Source organism: Sciurus vulgaris, assembly GCF_902686455.1.
Source record: "Sciurus vulgaris genome assembly, chromosome: 13".
Classification (NCBI taxonomy): domain Eukaryota; kingdom Metazoa; phylum Chordata; class Mammalia; order Rodentia; family Sciuridae; genus Sciurus; species Sciurus vulgaris.
In genome coordinates, this window is record NC_136474.1 from 46,131,250 (window position 1) to 46,153,680 (window position 22,431).

Here is a 22,431-nt window from a genome sequence, read left to right on the forward strand (position 1 = left end):
GAAGGAGCCCCTTTTCCATAAGATGTTTTGTTGCTATTTGCTCAAGTCTCTGCAACTGAGAGGCTCCAGGGGCAGAGAAGAGAGTGGAGAGTGAGCTAATTAAAAGCAAGAATGTATAAGGGAGTCTTTGCATTAAGGAAGATGAAGAGGACAAAGCTAACTGGACAATGGGCAGGTTAGTCACCTCAAATCCAAATCCTTTACCATTTCAAAAACAAAACATAAGAGAAGTGACTTTATGTATGTTTTCCTCCTTTGTTCCCAAGTGTGGTACTTAAATTTCAAACATGCTTACTGACTTACCTCCTTTGTACCCCATGGAACTTACCCACCACAGCCCTGGATGTGGGGAACCTGCAGTATACACTGAGAGATGAATGAGTTCCATTCAGTTGGAAGTTAGCATTTACAGGATCCAAATGAAAAGGGATAAGTTGTGTCTCTTATAGCCATCCTCATCCAATCATGACCTCCAGTTTCCAGTTATGGAAAAAATTTCTAATGCTCCTTCGTGTTCTGACTTAACACATTCTCTTTGCTACACACGGTGACTTCCTTTCAGATTGAAAACACATCACAAAGGGCACAGAATTTGTCCTCCCAAATTTCTTGAAAAAGGAAGGGAAGGGTCCCTCTATCATACTATTGGGAAAGATGAACATTTTTGATCCATTCAGAAGAGAGTGCAGCATCATCTGCTGATCATTGTCTGCTCTATTTTAAGAGAGAAGGAACTCAGTAGTAGCTTCACTGGGAGGTTTTTATGATTCGCATCGGCCATCCCCAGAGCACTGAAATTTCTCTGAACTCAGTGTCCTCCTATGTCAAATGGTCACAGACTGCAGGGCTGATGACACTCGATGTGTTTGAAGGACCAAGGGTGATGTCACCTGGTGAGTATTTCAAAGATGATGGTGGAGTCAGTATTTTCTCTCGTACTGGTTCCAATTTTCTCAGGAAAATGGAAGAAAGATAAGTCTTCCTAATTGTGCTTCTGTTTCTTCTGCATGATGATTTTTTTGTGTGTGTGTGTTTATAAGTACATGGCAGGTTCTTCTACCCTGGTATGAATTTTGTACACATCTCTCTTTAAAAATTAATATCCAGAGTCAAGTGGATATTAATTTATCAAAAATAACAGTTCGTACTCCAATGTAAATAGAGGAGTAAAGAACATAGGGAGGAAAGGGAAGGGACAAGGGTTACAAATTATCTACCAGAAGCAATAAAGTCTGTCAGGAAGACCTAACTATATTATTTTTCCAAATATATATGTATCTAATTTGGGGGGGGGGCGGTACTGGAGATTAATCTCAGGGACACTCAACCACTGAGCCATATTCCCAGGCCTATTTTGTATTTTATTTAAAGACAGGCTTTCGCTGAGTTGCTTAGCACCTCACTGTTGCTGAGGCTGGCTTTGAATTTAAGATCCTCCTGCCTCAGCCTCCCGAGTTGCTGGGATTATAGGCATGTACCACAGTACCCAGCCTGTATCTCATTTTTGTGGAGAAAATATCTATATTTTTACAAAAAGATTAGTTTTAGTAAAGTACACTACATATTATGCATAATTACATGCACCCATAAAAAGACCAAGTATATGATACAATGAAGAGAGAAAAAGATGTAGTCTTCCTATGAAAGAAATTAAATAATTCAAACAATTAAAAAACAAAAACTAAACACACACTGCATATATTGTTACTGGTATTAGTCAAGATTCTTGATTCATTTTTCAGCTACTGAACATATTTTTTTCAATGTGGATTTCAGCTACTTTCCAAGATGCCCACCAAAAGGCATTGTGTAAAATTTGCCAAGTAAATTGAGATTTTTATCTCGACTTTGCTGGTTTGCTATAATTGTATGAACTCTAAGCTGACTACATTTTTAGTTTAAAATAGACATATCATATCTCATTTTGGGAGAAACAAAAGATAAATCTCATCTGATTTTATTTAGGATATTTATGAAAACTCAAGTGATTTTATTTAAGATACTTATTAAGACACTTATTGGTTTACATTATATTTGCTTTCTGTATGTTTTTTGAAAATATTTTTTATTGTGTTTATAGTTTTCTGACAGTTTCTTCTCTTTTTTCATTCAGTTTGGATAGGCAGTATGACTTTTATTTCTTCATGATTGTCTGTGGCCCTCCCACTCAGCTGCCCATGATTTATTACTGACCGAAGCAGCTTAGTTTGGTGAGTTTGCAAGCTGGTTCTCTTTAGTACCCTATTGTGCATGCCATCTGGCCCATTGCTTTCAGTTCATTCTAATTTTTCAAATATTCCCTCATCCTTTATTTTTTGTAAAGTTATGCAGCTATTTTGACAAAATCATTAACCTCTGTTTATTGTATTTCTTGTTTTATTTTTCTTGTCTTAAGATGTAAAGAAAAATAATAATAATTAAGTCTAAATTAATATCGTGGACATTTTCAAGCATTATCATTAATTTCATTGATTTATGTTTAGGGACTGGTTTATGTTCTCTCATAATGCTACATCTATGAAAATAGTATATGTGAAAATTTCGTTCCTACCTTCTCATCCTAACACAGATAAAAAAAAATTAAAGGGTCACATCGATCCTTTGTGTCTCATACAAACTACTTTTTGTTTGTAGACTGAAAGACACAGTGGTCAGACCTCATGAATCAAAAGAGAAGGCTTCTTTCTCTCACCTTCTTTTCATCTGTGACAGCAGCTAGTCCACGTTCCTCACAAGAAAGCTGAATTTAGTTTTACAATGTCCACAGCTGAATTCAATTTCCAGGAACTATTTATGTTCCTTTAATGATACCTTGAAATATAATATCATGCTTATGAAGCCATGGCCCATATAATATAGTCTGAAATCAGTATCAAATTTAAAAGATCAAAGTGGCCAAGGTAAACTTCTGCCCTCTACTTGTGCATCAGCAAGCAGATATTTCTTAGCAACTCCTATTAAAAGTTGTCCTATCCTTCATGAAAATGATATACCTCACAGTCTGTGGAAGTGGCCACTCTGCTACCCATGCCCTTCCTACCATCTTGCATCCCTATTTCCCTCTCCCTATGGGAAAACCTATGGTTACCTAATAACATCCATGAGATATCACACACCCCTGCTCATCTGCATACCTGCATCATGGAGACGTTCTGGTTCATCTTGAACTCTGATTGTTTCATGGGAATAAAGCTCCGTTCCCTCTACTCTGGTTTCCTCAGAAAGTGGGTAAACTGGTGATGTCAGCAGGATGATAGAACAGGGCTTTCTAATGCTCCTCTGTCCTCAAAACACCCATTGGAACAATGATCTGTGAATGAAAAACCAGAGCTAAGAAAACAAGGTGAGAGATGGCAGCACCTGGGTGTAGAAGCGAAAAAAGAAAGGATGCCAAAGAGGACAGGAAGGACGATTTCACCTTCCCCACGTCAACCCTCCCTCAACAGTAGGGCGACTCGAGGCTCAATAGTACACAACACTGCACTCTTCATTTCAGAATGCTAGAGGAAAGGATTTTGAGTTTTTACTATGGAGGCATGATAAATGTTTGAGGAAATGGGTATATCTGACCTGATTTAAACATTGTACTATATATGTGTGTTTTGAAATATCAGGTTACCCCATTAACCTTTTTTTTAATATATATTTTTATGTAGCAGTTTAAAATAAAAGTGATTTGTAAAGGAAAAAAAAAAAAAAAAAAACTTAAAATGAGGTTCCAGGCTAGACTCCAGGAGCTCTGGCCACATTGAGGCTTTATAGATGGTTCTGGAAGATGCTCTAGATCACAAAGGTCAGGGCAGAACCTGCCCAGTGGGATACAAGAGGAACCGATGAAGACCTCAGTCAGGAACGGTGCTGATACCTTGTGGGGCAGGCAGAAGTAGCAATGATCTGGTGCTGCAGGAAATCACTCGCTGAAAATGCAATTCATGATGCAGATGAGCTTAATGCAGCACCAAAGGATAAATGACAGCCACTTCACCTTAGGCGATGTGTTCTTTGGGCTTCATCAGGAAGATGGGGTAATTCCATGTTTCTGTGCTAACAGAAAAGGGTTGTCCAAACTATGATAGGAGAGTGATTTTGGAAAATTTTATATTTGTATTGATTAAGTTAATAGTAATAAGAATTAATAGACTACCCAATAAAAAAGGATAGTTAAGCTGCAGAAACAAGGAGAGGATTCTGAGCAATACAAAGAATAATTCTCCATGTACTGGGATTGATATGCTCACCCTTTGGATTATTCTGTGACTCACTATGTCTGGTCCTGGGGTGTATCCCAATTAGGAAGGACATTCAGATGTAGGAATATGATATTACCTGCAGATTTACTGTGCAGCACTTGAAAGAAATATGGTAAAGTAATTTGCTTTCCTTTAATAAAAACTAGAAAATTAATTACTGTGAAATAAGTTTGTGGGATGATAAAAAGAAAAGTAAAAAATCTTTAAGATGAGCAATATTAAAAGAGAAAACAGTACTGATGCTGTGTAGAAATAGAAAACACAGATTTTAATAATTTACTTCATTTTATTTGTCTTAACAATAAAAAAATCAAAACATCAGCTCAAAGTAGTATTTTTAAACTCCAACTTCACTTTACACTCTGAAAATAATTTATAGACTGAAGTAGAAATATTTATGAGCTACATGGATTATTAAAAAGGCACAATGTTTCTTCCTTGCTTTCCCATTTGAAAACAATGGTATTTTTTAATCTTCATTCAAACAGGAGAGAGTGGTAGATAATGCTATATTAAAACAAACTACAAAACATATTAAACTAAGTTATTAAATGAATATATAGCAAAAGTTTTTAAGTGACTTAACTACCCCCCTTTGATTTTATAGAAATCTTATAGAGCTTACATTTCCCTGACAATACATCAAATGAATAAATATATGTCTTTTCAAAGTGCCATTTGTTTTTTCCTTTAGGGTTTTTTTGGTGTGTGTGTGTGTGTGTGTGTGTGTGTGTGTGTGTGTGTGTGTGTGTGTTTCTGTTTCTTTTTACTTCCAGAAGTTTCTATTGCACATGTAAGTCTACTGCCATGTTTCTCAAACTAATGTGCACAGAGATTAGCTTGGGTGCCATTTGTTTTAGCAGAAGAAAATACTAAGCCATGCATAATATTATTTTATTATATGAGGTAGGAAGGAATATAAGGTCTTTATACTTTAGGAAAAGCCCTTGAACACATGATATTTTAATCAGCATTTTTGTTTCTGGGACCAAATGACCTGACAAGAACAATTTTAGAGGAGGAAAAGTTTATGTGGTGCTCACAGTTTCAGAGATTTCAGGTCCATAAACAGCTGTCTCCATTGCTCTGGGTTCAAAGTAAGGCAGAATATCATGGCAGAAGAGTGTGGTGGAGGAAAGCAGCTAAGAATATGGCCACCAGTAAGGAGAGAGAGAGAGAGAGAGAGAGAGAGAGAGAGAGAGAGAGAGAGAGAGAGAGAGAGAGAGAGAGAGAGGGAGAGAGAGGGAGAGAGAGAGGGAGAGAGAGAGGGAGAGAGAGAGGGAGAGAGAGAGGGAGAGAGAGAGGAGGAGGGGAGAGAGAGGGAGAGAGGAGAGAGGGAGAGGAGAGAGAGAGAGAGAGAGAGAGAGAGAGAGAGAGAGAGAGAATTCTGCCCATCGAGGACAGTATATAAACCCCAAAGGCATACCCTCTGTGACATTCCTCAAGCCACACCCTACCTGCCTACCTTTACCACTCAGTCAAGCCACTTCAGTGAATTAATCTGTTGATTTGGTTACACGTCTCATAGTCTGATCATTTTACATCTGAAGTTTCTTGCATTGTTTTTCACATGAGCTTTTGGGGGACACTTCATTTCTGAACCTTAATATTCCTATATCTAAAATATTCAAATTTACCTTGTTTCACAATTAAGTTTTGGCTCAGCATCTGTTAGATCACCTTAATCTTAACTTTTCTACTACTGTACTTTTGCCATAGCAATTATATTTGTAAAACTTTAAAAGAGAATATATATATATTACTCAATCAGGATTTTTTGATATATCTTCAAAAAGAGAAAAGACCACAATTTATTAGATTTAGTTGGTAATTTGCTGTATACTATTAAGATCCTATGCAGTAAAGAATCTGAATATAAATTATTGCTATCCTGTTTGATACCCGAATGAACTTAAATTTTCTTATTTACTTTTTTAAAATTTACTTAAATTTTTTACTTTACTTAATTTTTTTTTTACTTAAATTCTCTGAACTTCATTTCCACATCAGTAAAGTTATTTGTAACCTTGCTATAAGGATTAAAAATAGAGTAATAAAATTGCCTTATGCAATGCTTGGCGTATATTAGGTATAGAACAAATGGCATCATTGTGTTTTATTGTGTTGCTACAATTAAGTCAAAAACCCTTAATTTGTAACTAATATCTATATAGAATTATGAAATCTTAAAACTTTTTATTATCACAAGCTAAAATATTTTCACATTCATTATTTTATTTTTTCTCAAAATAACTTGTTGATAGGACAGGCGTTATTTCATTTTGAGAATGAGAAAAAGGACTTGATGCGGTTTTCCAACAGCTAGGATGAGGCAGAAGAAAGTGGATCCATATTTTATGGCACTGTGAATTCACTATATCAGATTGTTGGCATAGTAGAAAACAGGAGAGTTTTATGGTTTTTCTCCCCTAAAATCTTCCTCATTGCTATTAACTGACTTTTGTCTTTCCATGTAGCTGAGGCCCAATATTTGAAGTCGTTATTTACTCCTCTCTATCATAAGATTTTTTGATATATCTTCAGAACTTCAAAATATATTCATATTTCTCTAATTCTCACCATTACTTTTTTTTCTGAATTACTCCCATATTTCTCCTGGTGTCTTCCTGCACTTCAACCAGGGCCTGTTCTCACTTCGGCAGCCAGTCAGAAGGACTTCTTAATAATATAAGATCGTGTCACTCTTCTCTCAAAACCCTCCATGGACTCTCCAAGATCTCTACGGTGGTCTACAATGCTCTCTGTGACCCCAGCTCATTCTTTTCTTTCCGCCTCATTTTCTTTGCCCAGGGCTCATGTGAGGTCATCCTGGGATGCTCTCTCCCCAGTTGCTCTCATGGTGAGGTTCCTCACTTTCTTCAAGTCCTGTCCTTGCTAAAATGTCACCCTCTCCGTGTGGCTCATATCTGACCATTCAATTTCACAGTAGAACTTTTCTTCCAAGAGTCCTCTTACTTCGACCTATTTATTTTACTTTTTGTGATATTTTTCTCCTTCTAATATAACATGTAATTTACTCATTAACGGTGTCAGTTAAACTGGCTCCCAGTTACACTTGAGGCCACAGGAGGGTGAGGGATTTGTTTTAGGTCTAAAGGGCACAGACAAGTATCCAGCACCCAAATACTTGAATGTGTGCTACCTAAATGAAACCTGGCTCTGCCTGCCATCTCACATTTTTTTTTTTGACACAATGTCAAAAATTTACCAGTATTTTCTCATATAGTTCTCACATTATTTTTTCAAGGTAGGTATTTAGCAAAATACACGGATGAAGAAACTGAGATACACGAAGAACAAATAACTTATATCACAGCTAATCAATGAGAGAGCCAGATTCAATCCTGGGTTTGACTTTTTAGAACAAAATCCTGACTACACACACACACACACCCCACACCTGCATATACCACAATTAATTTCAGCAGATCTACTCTCTCTGGTTATTATACTATAGCTCAGAGTTTTTCATGAGAATCAACATGACAAAGGATTGTTAATTAAAAGCATAGATTCCTAGCTCCCTAGCAGGAATACTAAGGTAGAATTTCTGGGGGCAGATGGCATGAATATTACCATAGCCTTCCCCCACCCCCTTTTCTTCCCTTCATCTCTGTCATGATCATTCTTGCCAAAAAAATATGTAAAACCAGAAATCCCCTAACAGGCTAATAATTAAAACACCCACTAGGGAAAGCTATTCACACCTTCTGTCTTCCATTCTGGAAGTGGAACAGCATGGACGTGGGTCAAGTTGAAGGCGCTAAAGTCTAAATATTCTAATTCCACCACAGAGGTTGAAAATGCGACACTCCCATCCCATGTCCCTTTTAAAGTAATCTTTTTGCATTGATATTATTTTCTACCTTGCCTGCTTAGAGTCATTTTCTCTAATGCAACTAATAGAGGAATGTGACCTCCTCTGTCCCTCCCTATGACGGCCACCACCTGGGAAAACCGACAAAGGGATTCTTAGGCCATCTCTGCTCTTGACATTGAAGGAAGACTTCTCTTTTCTTGATGCTGATTCTCCTTGCCTCATCTTTCTGCTGTACTGGTGAGACATGACAAGATTAGGAGCTTGCTCTTCATGAAAGGAACTAAGAATTATTTTAGTTCTTAGACTGGAAACGTGTGTGTGGTCCCATCTAGTTTACCTGTTCTGGTGGTGGCACGTGGGGAAAGGGTTCATTAACACATCTCACCCTGAGGTTCCAGAAGGACTATCCTTAGTAAGTTTATTCTACCTAAAAATAAACAGAACCAAAATTATTTTGCTCTCTATATATTCAGGCTTCTGAATTTTCTTCATGCATTTGACACAATATGATCTACTAATTTTTTGAAATTAGAAACCATTTAAAAAAATGCATTTTCATGGACAATTAATCAAATACTTTGTTTTCATTTGATGAAAACTTTTACAGAGGAAGATATTTTGATGTATCAGTGTGATTAAGTTTTACATTGATTCATAGGTAAAGAATAGGAGTTCTGTTTCAATTCTATTGCCGGCAAAACAAGTCTCTAAAACTCAAAGGAATATCAAACATTACACTTTGCAGCTGAGAGTACAGTAGCCATGTATGTGGTAAGTCAGGAGCGCTGAGAAATCCATTATTATGCAAATTACTCAATTTGTTCAGTTCTGTAAAGGTTAATCTCTTTGTTCAGAAATTTAAATTTTATGATAAATCTACTAATAGACATTGAAAAGAAGTATCTTATTTTTTCTGAGAAATAAATTATTTTTCAAAGTCTCCTATTTTTTAAGGATTGAAAGAAACATGTTTTGTCTATTTAGGAAGTTTACACCCATGTGTTGAGCTTTTAGTTACCCTTTACATTAAAAAATCAGCAAAATTTTAAACACTTTTATAGGTAGAAATGATTTCTAGTACAAAAATGTCTTCACCCAAAGTATTTTCAGAATCAGTAATTCTATACAATAGCCCATAAAATAAGTCATAATTAGTAAAATGTAGATTTCAATTTTTATGAATAATTACAAATTTTGAAACTGTCAATTAAAAACGATAAGTTAACAGTACTTCCAAACTTAATTTTTAAATGTAATAAGTTTTTCCATCTGCTCTATATCTAGATGCTTACAAATTTTTTTATAACAGATAAGCAAAGGTAAAATCAGTAGGAAAATAACAGATATTCTTTTAATGATGTAGTTAATGGTATTTGCACATTTTAGTCTACTCTAAAATTTTCTTCTGAAGCATTAAATCAATATGAGAGTATCAGTCAGTAGGTAAATATCGTATAGCCCCTTTAAATTTCCTGCATTCCGGTGATAAAGAATAATTAATTACTATGTCATTATCCCTCAGTCTGTATTATGTGAACTCTGATAAATGTTTTAAGGGAAGTGCCAAAAACTCAGTTTGCTGGATCTCAATAATGGAAATGCAGTACTCCTCTGGGTCAGTATTTCTGGCTGTCCTACTTTTTGGGTTTCCTGAAATTATGCCACCTTCTCTTCCCACTCATGCTAGTTTCTTCAATATGCTTGATCAGTACCTCTCCTGATCCTGGGCTACTTTATTCCACTCAAATAAGTCCTTTGCCTACTAGTGAATGCTTGATCTTAAAGCACATGCAGTAAAATCTTTTTTTTTGTAAACTCATTGACACAAAATCCCAGAATTTTTTTTTTGTTTTTTTTTTTTTTTTAGTGTTGCTTAGAACTTTTTTGTCCCCCCAAAATTTAACTGAGTTTTATTTTGAAATTTGCCAGGAAATGAATCAGGGACTTAGGTACATTTAATCCTCACAAGATATCCGTAAGATAAGAGACATTATGGAAGCAACCAAAGGTTAAAGAAGACTCAGCATGTTGCCCCAGGTCACTAGCAAATCAGAGGTGAAATTTAAACCCAAGAAGTGTGACAGCCGAGGCCATGTATCTTTACAAATGGGTTAATATTGCAGACTGTAGTCCAGGAAGGAGACTTAAACAGTGTCTGCAGAAGACATGTTTGGGTAACCCTAAGATGGTGGCTGGCATTGAGCCAAGAGGTGGCGCATAGTTAGTGATAACACGGCGTGATCTACTTTTGCCTGGTTAATGTCTCCTTTGTGCTAGTGGTCAACAGATGTTCCTCATTGTTTCTTGATTGGTACCGAGGGGCGTGCCTCAATTGTGCTAATACTAAGCTGATTGGCTGCCTTAGGTATATAAGACACACACCTATAGGAAGTACCAAGGATAAGTAGCACCTCAGGTTGCAGATCGTAGAAGCAGGACTAAGCCAAACCTCTAGATCGCTGGGCGGAGGATAAGCAGCACCTCTGAATGATGGCAGAAGGCAGATGGCAGATCACAGAAGAAGCTCCTCTGATAGCACAGCACCTTTAGTTTGCAGGATGCAGGATATAGATCTCTGAAAGTGTAGCCTCTCTGATAAGCAAAGATTCTCTCTTAAGCAAAGCCTTTCTCTCTTCTCTCAAAGTCTCTCTCTTCTCTCAAAGCCTCTCTTCCTCTATAAACTAACAAGCAAGAAAGCAGCCCACTACAGAGAAAGATAGTAGAAGTAGTTTGTTTCCAGTCCACCTCCGATAAATACCCGCGCAATTGTTGCTGCAGGCGGTAACAATATCCACACGACTGTTGACAAGTGTCCATTGGTATTTCTAGTGCTTAGTACTTTCTGTGCTCTGCGAAGCCCAGTGGCTTGATTTCTGTGGTGGGCTGTATGACATCCACCTCTCTGCAGAAGCTTCATCTCCCTACCTTATTCAAGACAGCCTGGGCCATGAGACTTGATTTGACTGATGCAATGAGAGAAAAGCTCACATCTACTTTTGCCACAGCAGTGCACACAGGGCCCCATGGGGGTTTCTCTGTGCAGGTGGCTCCCAGATCAGAACAAGAAGAGTGACTCAGAACCAAGGCTGCCTCTGAGCCACCACAGGCATTTGTATGTAAGAAATAAACCTCAGCTGTCTTAAACCACTGAGATCTCTGGGTTATTCTCTGGCTTATCTTGGTTGATTTTTTTTCCCCCAAATTTGTTTAGCTTGGATCCTAATTTTCACAAAAATACATCTTAATACCTAGAATGACTGGTGTGCCACGGATCATGACTACAGAGACTTTTCATACCATCCAATATTATTAAAAGATGAAAAGGGAACTACTTTGCAGACGGCGGGAAAGCCTTGCTCTTGTCACCCATAGCTTGACTCAGTCCTGAGGGGAACAATATTTAAACTTGACAGTTCTTTTTATTATGTTCTCCCCAGCAACAACTTCACTGAAGTACCTATGCTCTAATTAGTTCCATTATTATTTTCCAGATGCTTACTAGATTTGGAAATCTCCCACCTCTCAACTCACCATGGGGTTGTGTTCCTTAAGTGCCCAGAGATGACGTGGAAACCTTTGGCTTCCCATTCTGACTCACAGAAGCTTTAAATATTTTGACGAATCTCATTATAAAATTTATGACGTTCTTGAAATGTCTACTTGGTTAGGATATAGTTTCCAGTTTTCAGTGGAATATTTATCTGGTTGTGCTCTGAAGGGATTTTTGCAGATGTGATTGGAGTCCCTAATCAGTTGACTTCAACCTAGAGAAGTTATCCTGGATCATCTGGGTGGGCCTGACTTAACCAGTTGGAAGGCTTAAAGGCAAGAAATTCTAGTGTGGCCTTTGTTGATGGCCCAAGTGTCACACTTTGGTCTGAAATTTATTTTATGCACTTAATATTTTGTGAAATCTTTTCATGTTAGTACAGGTAAATCTAGTTTTTCCCCCCCTTTGAGGATCTTCTCTTATATAAACATGCCATAAATAATTCGTATGTCTATTTTCCTGTATTTTTCAATTTTTCTGCCTTTATATAAGGCATTTATATAGAATACTGTTATAAGCATTCTTATCATGTATGCATATAGACTTGTGCAAAAGAGCTGTAAAGTTCATGTCTATTGGTAGAAATAGAATGAAAAGTTCTTCAGTTTTGCCAAACACTGCAAAGTCCCTCCGGTTTAACACCAGCAGCATATAAGAGTTACCCTGATTCCAGACCCTTATCAACACTTAGCAATTTTGAACAAGATAAAGGGTATATAATAAAATCTCATTTTAATTTTCATTTCTTTATTTCCAGTGGCGTCAGACATCTTCGTTAGGACTTTGGGTTTCTTCTCTGATTACCTACGTGTTTCCTTTATGTACTTTTCTGTCAATTATTTAATACATTTTTACTGATTTAAAAATTTTATAATATGAATAATTTATTGTCATTTATAATTACTGCATATATTTTCTTCTGTCTCTGAGCTGTTTTTCATTTTTTAAAAGTTCCCAATTTTAACATACTCAAAGTTAGCACTAGTAATTTTTATAGTCTGCATCATGAGACCTATTCTACTTTGCCCTCTAGTCAGTCTCTCACTAATTCTGTGATCCCTAGTGTTCTTTCAGTAAGTGTGCTTCAGTTAAAATTTACAAGAGATTTTCTGTTGCCTTCAAGCTGCCACAATCCTAAGATCACATTATGACTTTATCTAACAACTAAATTTTAGGCAGAAAAATCACAAATCACACTAACACCAAAAACTTGCTTATTTTCTAAACAAATTTTTTATGACCCCTTAAATTTTTGAGAAAACCTCCTCACAATGTTCTTATACTCTTACATTATATAAACTCATGTACAATCAAGAAAGACATCCATATGGATCAAGAACATGAAAATTAATTTTTATTATTAAAGGTAGTATGGAGCAGATAGATTTTTCATATCACATGGAGCTTCTGCAGGTTTCTGCATGTCCTTGCAGTTTGTGCCATTTACTTTGAGCAAGGAAACTAACTACAATTAAAATAGGATATAGAGTGAAAAATCCAGAATTAAAAGTTTTAAGTCATCCTCAAAATTAGAAAATCTAAAATTGCTTGTAAAATGATGAGAATAACCACAGTAATATAAAATTCTTAGGGCTCCTGAGGCCCAGGGTTCTTCATCCTCTAGGATTTGCCTTTAGTCATCATCCAGCCTTAAAAAATAATCCTTGTTCTTGAAATTTCTCAAGGGTCATGAGATGAAACTTAAACAGCCTGTTTTCTTTCTGAGATGACTAGAAAACATTAAGGAGACATGATCCATTAGTTTTAAAGTTCCATCTTACTAAGAAGTTTATCTGGAAAATTATACAAAAATTAGGCAAGGTTTTTCAATAGTTGCACTTGCTCTCTGCTGCTCAGTGATACTGAAGACTGTTATCTTTATTTTTATAACAAATTGGTGCTATAACTGCTTCCAGGAAACTGAATTTCTATGATCTCAAATCCAAGACATACAGTCAACATCTGTATACCTATCAATGAACATAGTAATCGTGTGTAGGGTTTATGTATATACAGAAGCATATGTATGTGAGTTTACACATGTGTGGAAACTTATAGCCATGACTCTAGTTCAGGATTCTATGTATTACATGTAGTAAGAAGCCTCAAGATGTGCAACACTTATTTTGCCTTTTCACACAATCCTTTCCAGACTTCTTCAGTCTTATATATGTGCCAAAAAGTGTTTATAAGCACACTGATGTGAGGAGGAGCTTTAGAATCCAAACACACTTTGGTTTCATGTTTGCTTTGCCAAAGTTCAATCTGAGATGTGCTCTTGGGCACACTGTTCTTAGCGATATTGCCCCTTTCTTTCTTTGCTTATTGACCTTACTCTGCTTATTCGAGTTAAGAATTGAAAGGCAATCATGTATTAAATCAGAAATTCGAAGAATTGTTGAATTCAAGAGATCTTTGGCCAGGCACAATGGTGTACATCTGTAATCCCAGCAGCTCGGGAGACTGAGGCAAGAGGATCTCGAGTTCAAAGCCAGCCTCAGCACCAACAGGGCTAAGCAACTCAATGAGACCCTGTCTCTAAGTAAAATACAAAAAGGGCTGGAAATGTGGCTCAGTGGTTGAGTGTCCCTTACATCAATCCCACCCCCTCATCCCACTGGGTAGGGAGTTGCAAATATATACCATCCACCTGGAGCCTAGATCTTTTGAGTTGCCTAGATCATCAGAAGGGATTCATTCCCTCCTTTATTTTCTTCTCTACTCACTGAGGAAGCTAGCATTTAGTACCTACCATATGGTACTTTGGGCACACAATAGAGACACAGCACAGCCCCTGTTCTTGGAGATAACAATTCATTTGAAAACATCAGTGAGCAATGGGAAAAGAGGGACACCAATTCTAGGAAAATATGTGCAGAAGAGGAAACAGCAGAAGCTACTTAACAGGAGAAGTTGTGAATGGGGAGCAGCAGGGATAAGGACCAGATATAAGTCACAAAAGCTAGAGAGGGCACAGGACACTCGGAGAAGGCAAGCGGTTCCCTCCTGCTGGAGCTCAGGCATTGCTGAAGAGAATGTTCAAAGATGAAATGTGAACAGGAGTCAGGAGTCAGAAAAGGAAAGACCAGAGTCCAGGGTGAATGTCAACCAGGAAGTTGATCATCATAGAAAGATGAGACTGAGGCATAGCCAGACCTCAAGAAAAGTCTTCAAATAAAGTCTTATTTTTTTTTTTTTAATCTAGATTTGTTTTCCTCTCTCAGAACAGTGAAGGAATAATAATCTGAACTTCAAATAAAGACTTAGAATATACACAACCTGCTAACACCAAATTGGAAGCCTTTATTAGAAGGTTTCAAGGAAAGTGATCAACTTGAGGAAAAACCAGGAAAAAGTAAGGCCAGGATACAGATGGTAACATTCTATGTGAGATTTGATTAAAGGGAATTTTTTGCTTATTTGTTCTTATTGTTTCTTGGTATGTATAGTAGAACTTTAGAGAGCATGGTGGAAAGGGATGAAACAGAAAAATTGAAAGAAATGAATAATGAAAGGTAAACACAGATTTACATAGCAAAGAGGAAAGGCTTTCTGGAGTAATGGTGTTCCAGAGTGAAATCAGAGCAGGCATTCTGGTGGTAGGGACCCATTGTTCAGAGTGCAGTTCTCCTCATGTTATGTGGGGAAGAGTACCTAACCAAAGCTCTGATGGTCAAGGAAGTGATCTCTATAGCAAATTTTGAAAACTGACACCATTCAAGGAATGAAGCCATTTCTTTATATACAAGTATCAGGTGCCACAGGAGTTCCAAGGATCAAAGGCCAACACTAATTTCCTTATCACTGAAACTTCAGAATTCTTCCTCAGACTCATTTGCACTCTGACATAACACCTCTCCTAAGTAGCTCCTAGTCTAATTTGGATAAAATGCCATTGGTTTAGTTAATATTATAATTGGTTGGGTGAATTTTGTTCACATATGTTATCGGGTAACTAATACATAAAGAAGAGCCTTTTTTCTCTTGCTTTTATTTGGTTTTCATATTCTCACTAGAAGTTATTTTGCACGAAGAATGTTCACAATACAACAAAATATCATCTTCATCTCACAAGTGGTAAGAATATTTCTTTGGAAATATTCAATAATAGTATTGAAGAGATGGCACCTAATACTGTTCCTTTACAACTAGTGGGTTTGGTGTTTATAAATAGTAAAAAATAAAGATAATATTGACAGAGATGAAAAATAGCCCTTTCACTTATCCTTCAAATCATTTTATTTGTAATTAATCTGTAGTCAGAGCAGGCAGTTGCTATAACGTAGAAAAGATTGTCCTGGCAACAACTGTTGGTTGGTTAAGAGTCTTTGAATTAAAATGAGAGATTTCTGAGTATACATTGTTTCCAAGTGGTGGGAAATGATGTTAGCATGCAACATTAACTATTGAGGAGTTCAAAGACACACTGGAAAGAAACAGATGAAACTGGCAAGTGTAAGGTCCCTGGTACACTCACCACAAATGTTCTTTCTATAGTACGTATCGCAAAAAAATTTAAACCTCCACTGGGGAAAGTAAAGCCATCCACAAGTTTTTAAGCAATTACATTTATGCTTTGGTGCTCCTACTTTAGGGTCTTCAAAAATAATACATATATTAGACTGTTGGTCTAGATATATTAAGTACATTTTTCATTGTTATTTTACAGTCCACATTTCAGAGTAGTTGCACAAATCCCCAGTGGTATTCCATGCCAGAGAATTTGCCAAGGTAGATATTGGTGCCTCATTACAGCAAACAAACTGACATATGGGTAAGTCATTCCTAACAGGGTTAGTTAGAAGAATCTGTTCATTATTTACTTCCTTGAGGTGGAACACATGAGACTCTGCAGTCAAATAAAACTGTAGTGGAACAGCATAAACAAAATATTTTCACAATAGCTACTTAGTAAATATTGACTTCTTGTTCAAGAAAAGGAAAGCACCCATCTTAATCAGCAATGTAATGATAGTGACATGCATCATGTGTCCCATTATTTCAAGAAGTCTATCGCCCTATGGTTGTGAGCAGAAAGGGCAGTGACAACTTGGTCCTTTTGCCTGTGATGTTCTGTCATTCGAGAAAACTCACATACTGTTCAAATACTGTTCTGAAATGACTCCAGAACAAGTTCTTTATAAGCTGGTACATTCTAAGGAAAAAAGAAATCCAAAGAAGTCTCAAATTTGACTAGATCAAGTTTCTGATGAGTATAAATGTTAGTAGAGTGATTCAAAAATGACTTATGTGTTTGTGTATCTATATTAAATAGACTAAAGCCAATATCATGCCTTTAGGGTCAAAAATTTTCACTACAGGAAAGAAAACATTTCAGTACAAAATTTTTGAAAATGGTGAGAAAATACTATAACATTACATTTGCCTTTGAAGCATCTCTATGGAGTTATGATCTTTTACAAAATACATATTTCCTAAGACTGTCCATCATAAGGGCCTACAAGAAATACCACTTCAGTAGCAATGAAAAAATTGCACTCAGAGGTTGTTTTCTAAAGATCATTCTCCACTAAAAGTCTAGGGCTCTTTGGAGTAGTAATGATTCCAGGTATAGTGTGGAAAAGTAGGGAATCCTGGGAAACTTATAATTCCTAAAAATAGAGATTGCTCAGTGATGAGTGGGGCCATGCCAAAGGACACAGGAATTAGGCTGCAAGAACCCTATCAGCAGAGCAGAATAACAATACAGTGAAGTGCAACAAATATAATAAGAAAACTAATCTATCTATATACGTGAAACTTTTTTAAAAGACAAGGAAAGGGGAAAAAGATAAGAGAAATGCTGGCTAATAAATACAGAAAGAATTAGAAAACTAAGTTGTATTTCATAATATCTAGTTTAGGCGAGGTTCATGAACGTGTACTGAAACTCTGGGTATAAGATTTTGAAAACCAGGTTATTCATAGTGGCAAAGTCTCACAGTGTAGATCAGTAATTACCAAGGGGAGAAATACACATTCACAATTAAGGATCTGATCAGCATCATCTTAACCCAACTGGACAACATAAGGAAAAGAAGTACATATAACTTATCCAACATTGTTGCCAAAAATGCATATTCATTATCTGATCATGAGAAAATTATCAGATAATTCTAGTATATGGGACAATTCCGTGTGTCTACTTGCTTGAATTCTATTCAAAGGCCAGTAAACACACACACACACACACACACACACACACACAAAAGGCAACAGAGACAGAAACATTAAACTAAATTCAATTGTGAATCTTATTTCCTGAAATAGGATAAAGCAGCTTTAAAGAAAGGAAAAGACAAATTTGAATATTTCTATGAACTTTCCCAAGTATGATAATGGCATCTAGATCCATAGAAGAATGTCTACATGGTTACTAGATGCATGTTGAAGGCATATTTAAGGATGAAGCATCATGATGCCTAAGTCTTCCAAGTTCTTCCAGATGTTATCACTGTGAATCTACATAGAGTGTAATCTGGGGGATCATTGAATTACCTGTTCAGTTTTCTATAGAATTTCAAATTTTAAATAATAAAAACAAGGATTTTTCTGTGCACAGCCCTTAATCTAGCAAACCCACCCTTAGAAATTTATCCTCGTCTGCACTCATAAGTAGACAATGATAAATAAAATTACTTGTAATAGCAGAAGGAAAAGTTAGAAGAATCTTGGTCGGTCAAAATGAATTGTTTAATCAAGACACATAATTCATAAGAAAACAAGCTGTATTTGGATTAAAATTACATGCTATTCAACAAAAAGATATTTCTAAACAGGAATAAAATCATGCCAATGGAAATTTTTGGTTTTGTTTTAATAAATCTTTGCATGTATTAAAACTATTGTACTAAGTTAAATAAGCCAATCCCCCCAAAAAACAAAAGTCAAATATTCTCTCTAATGTGTGGAAGCAAACCCACAACAAGTGTGTGGGAGGGGAAAGAACAGAACTTCAGTGGATCAGGGAAGGAAGGGGGACAGGAAAAGGAAAGACAGTGGAAGAAATCTGACAACTTTCTGTGCACATATGTGAATACACCATAGTGAATCTCCACATCATACACAACCACAAGACTGGGATCCTAATGAGAATAACATATACTCCATGTTTGTATAAATATGTCAAAATATACTCTATTATCATGTATAACTAAAAAGAACAAAGAAAAAAATTAAAGAATTAAAAGACTGTATTGTAGGACTAATATTTCTACACAGGGAGGGTTAAGGGTAATTTAGCTACATAAACAGGATTCAATTTGTTTTTCTGAGAGACAGGGACTCACTATGCTGTCCAAAATGGCAACTTGGATTCAAGCAATTCTCCTGCTTCAGCCTCCCGAGCACTAGAATTGTAGGCACGTCATCTCTCCTGGCACCGCACCAAAAACTTGCTCGGAAAAGAAATACAACACAAATGTACAACCCCAAACTACAAATTTCTAGAACAAAACAGGAGAGAATCAATGTGTCAGAGACTATGGAAATATTTCTTAGATGACATTGAATGCACCGTCCACTAAATATTGATTAATAGGACACCATCAAAATTAATGACATCTGCTCTTCAAAAGATACTCTTTATAAAAGGAAGATCATATACTAAGATATGTTTTAAATCACATTTTTATAAAGGAATTATGTTGTAAATATAGTAACAAAAATTCCCATTAAACCTAAGAAAGCTACTATTAACTAATATTAATTAAATGTTTTCATATTATTAATAATAAAATGAATAAAATTTGAACAGATCAAAGAAGATCTATGAATAGCATGTAAGCCCATGAAAAGATAGATGCTCAATGTTACTAGTCACTAAGGAAATGTGATTTAAAACCATAATTAGATACTCTCACACATCTATTAAAATGATTTCAAAAACAAAGAAACAAAAAATTAAATTAAATAAATAAAAATCCCTGCAATACCAAGGGTTGAGAATGCAGGACGATGGGGAGTCGTTTGTTGCTGACAGGAACGAGAAGTGATACAATCACGGTGGAAAAGGTCTTCGACTTCTTATTAAGTAAATCTATGCTCTTACCATGGGACCCAATGACTCTATTCCTCAGTATTTATCAATACAGTAGGAAGTCAATGCAATAGGAAGAGTAAAAGTGACATGGAAAATGAGGTAAGACCAGCTTTTAGAAAGGAGATTTACTAATGCCATGGCAAAACAACTTAGAAGCCAACTTGAAGAGGGTCTAACAAAGTAACTGAAGACAGTTTGTGCTCCAACAAGAATATTAATCAGGATGAAATGAAATAGGAAATACATCTAAGTCTCTGAATTCCTAATGCAAGCTGTAAGATGAAACTCTTTCACTTTGGAGAATGCTAGAGATCCAATCACTTACTTTGAAAGAATATCTTAGCTTTTAGCTTTTTTATATACCTACATCACTGTATAGGAAAATGGTAGATGAAGGGATAGATCTTTTTTAAAATATCTCTTTATAAACTAATAAAGACATAGTGATGGGAATGTTATCATTTCCAATTCTCAGTAGATGAGTGGATTCAGGCATCAGACACCAGTGGGTACCCACCAAAAAGAGAAGATGTTGGGACACAGCACTACCTGTAAAGTTAACTTACTGAAAAGCAATATAAACAATCTTTAGATGTAACTACCAAGTTGCTGGGAATACAGAAGAGAAGGACATGTGAAATACACCATGGGTATCAAATCAGCCACATTCAGACTATGGGAAACTCTATAGTTAAACCATTTAATTAAAAACAAAGTTAAAAAAAAAAGGGGGGGAAAATGAGAAATAAAATGTATGTATGGAGAAAAAATATAGTGTTTAAAGATTCACATGTGGGTGATAAAACCATTTTCACAAAAGGAAAAAAATAATTACTGTAGAATCAGGAGAGTAGTGTTTTTTTTTCTTTGTAGCAGAGAGGTGAATTGTGATCAGGACAGGAAGCATAAAGTGGGTAGTTCCCAGAGTTTTTGTTTTATAATAATCTATTAAATCATAAATTTGTTCAATATACTTTTTCATATTTTTTTTCATGAAAGAATTTAGACCTGAAAAGGATATTCAAGCTTTGTCCCCCAGAGTATTTAAATGTGCCATATTAAAACTCAAGGAACAACTATAACAAACCCAGTGCATTGGGTTAAGAGGTCCATGAATCCCTCAAAATTTATGTGTGCCATTGAGAGTAGGAACTGAACCAAGAAGGTAATGTCTCCTCCATGTTTTTTACATTCCTTACTTTTTCTTTTTCTTTCTTTTTTCCTTTCGCTCTTTTTTTTCGGGGGGCGGGTACTGGGGATTGAACTCAGGGGCACTTGACCACTGAGACACATCCCCAGCCCTATTTTGTATTTTATTTAAAGACAGGGTCTCCCTGAGTTGCTTAGCACCTTGTTTTTGCTGAGGCTGGCTTTGAGCTCACAATCCTCCTGCCTCAGCTTCCTGAGCTGCTGGGATTATAGGCATGTACCACCATGCCCAGCTATTTCTTACTTCTTAAGTTCTGCTAACACAAGAAGCAGATGTCAAAAGTAAAAACACATACGAAGAAAAGATAACTACTGATAAAAAATTTAAAAGAAAAGCTAAAATACAATAAAATAAAGGTTGTTCTATTATTTCCTTTATTACCATTCTCTTATTCTTGTTAACATAGTTTCTGGTTTATGCAGGCTTTGTAGATTGAATTTTGCCTATTTGTTAACAACTTCTAGGGTAGTCCATCAACTTTTACATCCTTTCCTTTGGTTTTCTTTGTCAAGGGAAAGTTTACTTTATAGCTGACGCACTTCTGAGATAAGCTGGGTGCTGCTTTCTTTGAACCCAGCTTTTCTCTGACTCCTGGCAGCTATGACTTTTTCCCATAAAACAGAAGATAAGAGTCAGGACCACAAGTGTCGAAGTCACCTGAGCATCTAGTTAGGAATGCTGGTTCCTGAGCCCAAATCCTGTATGGCCAATCACTAGGCCAAGGACCCTTTGGAATCAATAATAGGCGTGAACTTCCTACTGTGGGACTTAGGCACTAAAACACCAGAGAGCCATTGCAAAATGCCAGCATGAGGTCTCTCTTTTTCCTTTGAAACAACATCTTGCATTCTTTTTTCTTCTTAGCAAATATGAAATGGGGATGCCCCGACAGCTCCTATGTTTCTGCAGGAACAGTTAGAGGTGAACTGTGAGAGCAGTAACCTCATCAGTCCTTCCTAATTTGAACAGACTGGCTGGCAGGCAGAGTGTGGCTGGAGGAGTGGGTCACTAGAGGAGGGCCTGGAGGGGGCATCTTCCTGGGGGTCCAGTGTCCCCTCAGTTCCTCTTTCTCTCTTTCCTAATCCCACCCTAAGTGGAGGAGCTTTCCTTTGGTAGACCCTTCCCCCTGAGGTGCTGCCTGACCTCCAGGGCCCGGCAATGGAGTCTGCAGTAGACATCGGAATGCTGAGACTTCTGAAGTCATGAGTCCCAGGTGAATTTTTCCTCCCTTAAGTTGTTGTTGTTTGGTATTTTAGTCACACTGACAAAAAAAATAAATAAAAAAGAAAGCTGACTAAAATACACGTTAACTAATTTTAAATGTCTGTCTTATAGTTCTTTTTTTATTGAGGCATAACTAACATGCAATAAAATTCACCCATTTGAACTATTCATTTTGTTGACTTTTGGTGATTGTACACAGTCCCGTGAGCACTACTATAGTCAAGACGGAAGATTCCCACCACCCAAAACGTCTTCCTTCAGTCAATCCCCCACAGCACTCCTATTCATGGAAAATACTGGTCTCCTATCTGTCCT